The 7,515-nt window shown below is 38.6% G+C and overlaps 1 protein-coding gene across 6 annotated transcripts in view; it reads left to right on the top strand.

Moving 5' to 3' along the window:
* The window catches only part of PHF14 (PHD finger protein 14), a 154,363-nt gene that overhangs the window by 47,037 nt on the left and 99,811 nt on the right, over positions 1–7,515 (top strand). The window lies entirely within an intron of this gene.

Below are 7,515 nucleotides of genomic sequence, written 5' to 3'. Positions count from 1 at the left end.
TATTTTTTTTTTTATATAATTTGGTTGCTCCCCTGTGTTTGTTTCTATGTATTAGGTAGAACACTATGTTTCCTGGAATTGGTAGAGTGGCCTGTGCAGTAGGTGACCTGTGGCTGTGCTCAGAGTTCTGTTGTTGAGCCTGGATTGCTGTTGGCATCTTGGGGAGGAGTTGACCTCTAGGCCAACTGGCTGTGATAACCAGCTGCAACTACAGTGGGAGAGTTGCTGTCCAGGAGGCCAGGCCCAGCTCTGAAGCAAGGCAGGCTGGTGCTAGTGCTGGGTCTTGGGTCTTTTATTGATAGGTTTGGGACATGCTGTCACCAGCTGCAGCTTGTTTGAGAGATTTCAGCAAAGTCTGAAGCCTGAGCCAGGACAAGCCATTCATAGGAAAAGCAGCTACAAATAGCTTGGCGGGGATGCAAATTAGATGGGGTGGGGTCTCAGGGAATCCCCAGGTCTGAACAAATAGTGTGTTCCAGGCTGTTATGGCTGCCAGTCAACCCTGGGAGAGGGGAGGTCCTAGCTCAGGAACAATGGCCCTTGCAAGCACCTCCGTATGGGATAAAGCTGCCCCTGAGTTCCTGCCCCGGTGCCAGACAATCCAGTTCCTCCCAGGGTGTGTCTGGGTCCCCTGCGCTGGAGCTTGGAAGAAGCTGGACTGTGTAAGTTTATGCACTGGCCCTTTAAGAGGGACACCTTGGATTCCAGCAGACTCTGTGTCACTGAGCCACAATCCCTCTGGTTTTTAAGGCCAGAAGTTATGGGGACTTCTCTTCTCAGCTCTGGAAACCTGAGCTGGGGGTCTGGTGTGGGGCTGGGACCCTTTGTTTCTCACAGGTGGCCTCCACAGGGACGATCTCCTTCCAGATTAAAAAAACAACACACTTGGATGCCGGACCAGCCCGTTCTGTGCCTCCATGCCTCCTACCAGTCTCAATGTGCTTTCTTCTTTACTTCTCTGGTTGTAGGACCTCCATTCAGCTAGTGTTCAGGCGGTTCTGAATGATGGTTGTTTTCTATTTTAGTTGTAATTTTGATGTGGTTGTGGGAGGCGGCCAATATAAGCGTTTACCTATACCGCCATCTTGGTTCCTTGTTCTATTCCCTTTTAAAAAATAAGTTAGTATTTAACTATTATAACCTCTATTTTACTCAAAATCATACTAAGGAACAGAAAACCCGAGTAATTTACCTGTGATCTTAATAGATAGTAAGCAAATAGGAATAGGATCCAGATAGCCTGATTAAGAACGCATGTCTTTACTGAGGTCTGTAGAACATTTAGGCGAGTACAAATAGAGTTGTAAAATATTTGGTTATTATGTAGCATAGTTGGGAATGTGGTGTTCTAATCTGACAGCAGAATGTTCACGTGTATTTCCACAGCATAGTGTCATGGGAATGCAGGCACATGTCAACTTACTGTCTCATATAACTGAGTTCATTCACATTAAATATAGATTCAACACTCTTTTTCTTTGTACTCTTAATTGAGTGTGAGCAGTTTTCCTTTTCAAGCTTGCTCAAGAGCATCAGCATCACTCCTGTCAATCTTAGTGCAATAGTGTGGAAGTTAACAAAATGCTTGAAGGTATTCTACCTTGAGGAATCTGACATTAAAAAAAATCAAACAAAAAGAAAAGAAAACATTTAGAAGCAGCAAATCAATAAGTACACTGACAGCATGCATATAGATGAGCCACAAGTAGAGGTTTTTTCTGTTGTTCTATGTTGGTTTGCTTTTGCTTCCTCGAAATTGTGAATACTGTGAAACCTGCTGTGGGGGAAAAAAAAGAGTGTGTGCTTTTGTATTGAGTGAAATTGAAAAAGTTCATGGTTTTCTGTCCTATTTTTTTTCTTTCCTAAGTAGTCACTCCAGATTTATCTAAAACATTTAGCTTATTGTATCTCAGCTTTTTGATTAAGCAACGAATATCTTTTTTATTTGATCACGTGCTTTGATCATTGTTAAGAGAGATGGGCCCACAGAGTCAATCTTTGTGCTCCAGTGCCTCCTTTGTGCCAACCAAGGCTGCTGTTAGAAGAATGGCATCCACTTTTTCCTGCTGACAGGCAGGTTCCATTTATCATGGCCAGAGAGTACAATGGGGAATAGACTACAGTAAGCCTTACTATATTTTTATTATTTGGATACTGAGGAAAGTCCATTTTCATTTCATTTTACTCTGGTTTCCTTAATAAGGATTTATAGAAACCTGAATGAATACAATATATTTTGAGACATCCAATTCCATAAGATGTAGGTGCTCTTCAAAGTGAGTAGTCCCAGAATTACATTTTTCTCTTAAATTTTTTTCCACTTGAAGGTGATAAAGAGATTAGTCAGAAAAGCCACTTGAAAAAAATTATATCACTAAAGATTAGATGTTTAAAAATAATGGGTTAAAAGACCTATTTCTAAGAGTAAAAACGAAAATACTATACTTTCAGAAAATATCTTTCCTTTTTTTTTGTTAATCCTCATCTGAGGATATTTTTTCCTTAGATTTTTTTGAGAGCTTGGTAAAGAGGAAGTGAAGGGGAGAGAGAGAGATAAAAAACATCGATGCAAAAAAGACATATCGGTTGGTTGCTTCCTGAACATGCCCTGACCAGGGTCTGGGATTGAACCTGCAACCCAGATACGTGCCCTTGACCCCTCGGTGTATGGGTCTGTATTCCAACCACTGAGCAACACCAGCCAGGGCAGAAAATACCCTTCTTATACAAACATGGAGATAATCTCTGATCATATTTTAATATTATATTTAATTATTTGGCATTAATAATTAATTGCCAATTTTTGGCAGTTTATTATTAAATTAAGTTTTTGCTATAAAAGTAATGTGTGAATAATTTTTAGTTGTAAAAAATTTAAAACAAAATGAAATCTCCTTTGAGTTTCCTGTGAGCATTCCCCTCTCCCAACCCAAATTCACATGCTTCAAATCTGCCGTTAATACAAGGGCACATATTTTGAACTTTGATGATCTGATATTTTTGTTGGTATATTTGTCAAAAAAATAAGAAAGGAATAATCAATGAGCCATATGGAAAAGTAGTGTGGGAATAATTAAAGAAATAGAAATATTCAAATATTAATAAGTAAAAGAGGAATGATCTGGTTTCAGAAACTTTTTCACATATTGTTTCCTGCTCTGGAGATATGACTCTATATCATTTTCTTAGATTGGCTCGCAAGTACCCCATCTCCAGTATTTCAGTACCCATTATTCTCTATTTTTATTATTGGATACAAATAGGAGGACTGAGTCTAAAGAAGGATAAGTATGAAAAGCATATTCTATTTACCTTTATCTGTTATTTAGTATTAATCCATTTGTCATAACTACCCCATGAAGTAGTTACTAATATCAGTTCCTTATAGCTGAGGAACTGAGGCAGAGTTTAAATAACTAACTGCCTAAAAAAATGCAGCTTCTAAGTCATAAGTCAGACTTAGTTTTAACTACTTTATTGTGCTGCCTTTCTAGATAAAATGACTAGCTCTTCTCCTGGGCCAGAATCCGAGGCTCCACACACTTCCAGCAGCTTAGTGACTAAGGGTTTGGTCAGGAAAATGAAAAGTCATTGTGGAGAATTAGGGGCTAATGATGTTAAGAAAGCTGTCACCATAGGTTGGGGGAGCTCTGCTGAACATCAGAGAAATCGTCGATGAAATATTTATCCTGAAGCATGGAGCAAGTGGTGGGAGCTGGCATTAGGTCAGAGAACTTGACAGTGAAGATCTCAGCCTGAAGAGCCCTGGTGAGCGGGTGGGAAATGAATTTGTGGGGAAGTCAGCAAAGCCGGCCAGGACTGTGATGTGGAAGTTAATGGAAAGGTCCACAGGCTGCAGCAGCTAAAAAGCCAAGCAGCAGAGAGTCCCAGGACCTCCTGAGGAAAGTGACCTTCACTTTCCATCTCTGTTTCAAATCTGAGGTTACTGACATGGGACTATACAAGGAAGGGAGTTCCGGGAAATGAGATTTCCAGCCTCAGAGAAAGTAAGGTGGCTGTGGTCGTGGTGGAGATGGATGTGTGCCACACTGACCACAGGCAATCTAGCCTAGTACCTAACTTCTGTTTTCAGCAGTCGCTAACGTAGTGCTTGCTTGTCACATGGGTAGGTGCTCTGAATAGTGACATTTGCAGACTCCTTTCCGCTGCCCCTTCTCTTTCCTCTTTGAGGACTGCAATATTGTCTTTTTTATCCATACTGTCCCAGCTCTGAGCATTGTGCATGGCAAGCAGTGAGTTCTTGATAAAGTGGTTAAATGAATCACTGACAGCATGAATGCAGACAGTGAATTGAAGAGTGATGAAATAGCAAGAGGATGTTACCTGAGTGTAAGCCAAAGGAAGCGAACCTGGGCTTTTTCAGGCCCGGCTGTATTTAAAATGGAGAGAGGGTTAACTCCTTTCCTAGCTTGCTGAATATCCTTCCAGCTGAGCCTTCACAATCTTTGCCATTCAGTTCTGACTGAATCCCAGGTTTTCTCTCCCTCATTTTTCTTCTTAAAAAAAGTTAATTAAAAGGGAGTAATATGAATGAAGTAAAAAATCTTTAAAAATAAAGGTTCTTGTGATAGATGGTACGTCAGCTTCTGTTACCCCAGTGACTTTCTTTCACTCTTCCTCTATTTATAGAAGCTACACAAATGAGTTTAGGACTTTTCTCATTAGAGACTTTGGCAGAGAGAGTCCCTTTTATTTTGACTGCATTAAGCAATTCTTTCACAATTCCTATAACTTCTGCCATCAGTTGCCAGTGTTTATTTAAAAAATTGGCTTTGGTATAATTTATTTTTAGTGGTTGAGCTGATACTTTGAATCTACATCAGTTGATATAGTAATATCACTTTATAAAATAATAAATTTCATATGTCTAATTATACATTCTGGAGAAAACTAGTAGTTTTAACTTCTGCATTGATAGCCATTGATAACAACTGGGGATAATTTTTTATACATTTTTCATTTATTATAGAAATGAAAATGTTTAGTCTTTGGGACTAGAATCTCATTTATCATAATACAATTCAACTTCTTTTGTACTGGGACAATTGCTTTTCTTCTCCCGCATGAGAGCTTTTATAGGACAGTGAATTAATTTATATACCTAGCCCACCTTCAAATATAAGATCACCATACTTCAGCGATTTTCAACCAGTGCGCCACAAGAATTTTTAGAACATGCAATACCTGACTATTTAGTCAGTGGCCCTGACCTCTTTCCCTTAGATTGTCAAATAAAAAATGACAGCAGCCAATACAACAATAGCCATGCAGTGTGAATGAGTCACAATTACACTTATTTCTTTTGTCAGATTGGCAAAAAGTGTAATTTTTGGTGTGCCACAGAATTTTAGTAACTAGTTTATGTGTGCCATGAGATGGAAAAAGTTGAAAATCACTGCCATACTTCATATATTACTTGGATTAAGAAAAACTTTTTCTTGAAATTATTAAAATGTTATGTGATTCTCATCTTTCAACTATGAATTTTTATTATAGTACTTCCATTCCACTAGTTTCAAGTACTGTATTTTTCCTTCTACCTTTCCAGGTTGTTTCTTTGGCATTCAGCCAAAACAACTCTGTAACCCCATTGATCTTGTAGTTGCTGTTTACCTGAACTGTGAAGCATTCACTGTCTAGTATCACATAGTCCATTTTATGATTTTATAATATTCTAGTTTTAATACTTAATTGTTTTATTTTTCACATCTTTGGAGGTCGCAGCAGTTTTACAGTTATTTCATTTACTTTGATTTTGCAAATTTTCAGCTTTATCTCACAGTACTTAGAGGGTAGATCATGACTTCTGATGCATGCGACATAATTCTTAGCTTCACTGATTTGATCGTTAGTGTATTTTGTCTTCTTGGATAAACCTTCAGAGTCCAGTAAAGGGAAGATAGTACTTGAAGGTGAACTTTTGTTTATAATAGATAGAAACATGGATTTATATTATGTTTTCTTCACAATTGTCAAAATTGTAGGCAATTATCTTTTGTCTGAGTGCTTTGGTCATATTTATTCCTGAGTTGAATAATAGTTCTTTTATTTTTAAATTGGATTGTTTATTTCTTGTTGAGTTTTGAGAGTTCTTCATATACCCTAGATACAAATCTTTTAGCAAATATATGCTTTGCAAAGATTTTCATAGTCTGTGGCTTGCCTTTTTATTTATTTTTTTAGCAGATTTTTTTTTAAATCCTCACCTGAGGATTTTTCCCTCATTAATTTTTAAATATATTTGTATTGATTCAGAGAGGAAGGAAGAGGGAGAGAGAGATAGAAACATCAATGATGAGAGAGAATCATTGAGCGGCTGCCTCCTGCACGCCCCCTACCGGGGATCGAGCCCGCAACCTGAGCATGTGCCCTTAACCAGAATTGAATCCGGGAGCTTACAGTCCGCAGTCCAATGCTCCATCCACTGAGCCAAACCAGATAGGGCTGAATAATAGTTCTTTATGTTAAGTAGTAAAAATTGGATGCTTGAAAATCCAGGTCATTATATATATACTCTGTAATCTTTGCTTGTGACTGCTTGTCCTACTCTTGAACCATGATCAAGTTAATTTTTTAAAACATATTTCTGTTGAGGAACTATCATAATGTAAGGCACTGTGCAACAGATGATGAATAGAATACCAAAATGAAGACATGTTATATGCCTTCTAGGAAACAGGAAGTTGACTGTCAAGTAAATGTAATGTAAATTAGAAAGTACAGTGTCCATATGAGAGATATAGTTAAATTCCCTAATGGTTAACATGATTGTACTGAAATAGAAGAAGACAGACAGAAGATTGAGGTGAGCCACAAAGACTCATAGTTGACTGTTATTGTTGTCCATAGCATGGGTATTAGTAAGATGAAATTTTTAAAGTAACAGCAAGCCAGACACTTGTAAAAGCATTGGAAACTTTAGCATAAAATTTAGTGTAAAAATTTTGAGCCTGTAGCCATCTTTCTTACAACTTTTTTATAATAGGCATTTTGATGGCATCAGCCTCTCACATTACTATGTTGGCAAAATTTTGAAGACGTTAATGGGATTAAATCTTAATAATTTAGCCTTGGCTTGTGTGGCTCAGTAGGTTGGGTGCCTACACCAAAGGGTTGCTGGTTAAATTCCCAGTTAGGGCACAGGCCTGGGTTTTAGGCTCGATCCTCTGTAGGGAGCATGCAGGAGGCAGCCCATCTTTGTTACATGAATGCTAGGATAAATTCAGACCGTAAAAGTGGGCCCTACAATTAGAACTATCTTATAGTGGAACATGCTGCTTGTTCTTTGGAATAGTTAAAGCTATCCTATATAATAAAAGGGTAATATGCAAATTGACACTAACAGCAAAACAACTGGGAATCACTGGTCACTATGACACACACTGACCACCAGGGGGCAGACGCTCAATGCAGGAGCTGCCCCCTGGTGGTCAGTGCACTCCCACAGGGGGAGCTCTGCTCAGCCACAAGCCAGGCTGACGGCTGCCAGTACAG

Source organism: Myotis brandtii, unplaced genomic scaffold (assembly GCF_000412655.1).
Source record: "Myotis brandtii unplaced genomic scaffold, ASM41265v1 scaffold48, whole genome shotgun sequence".
NCBI lineage: Eukaryota > Metazoa > Chordata > Mammalia > Chiroptera > Vespertilionidae > Myotis > Myotis brandtii.
Note: the sequence above shows the minus strand (reverse complement) of the source record. Positions and strands in the feature narration are given on the sequence as shown.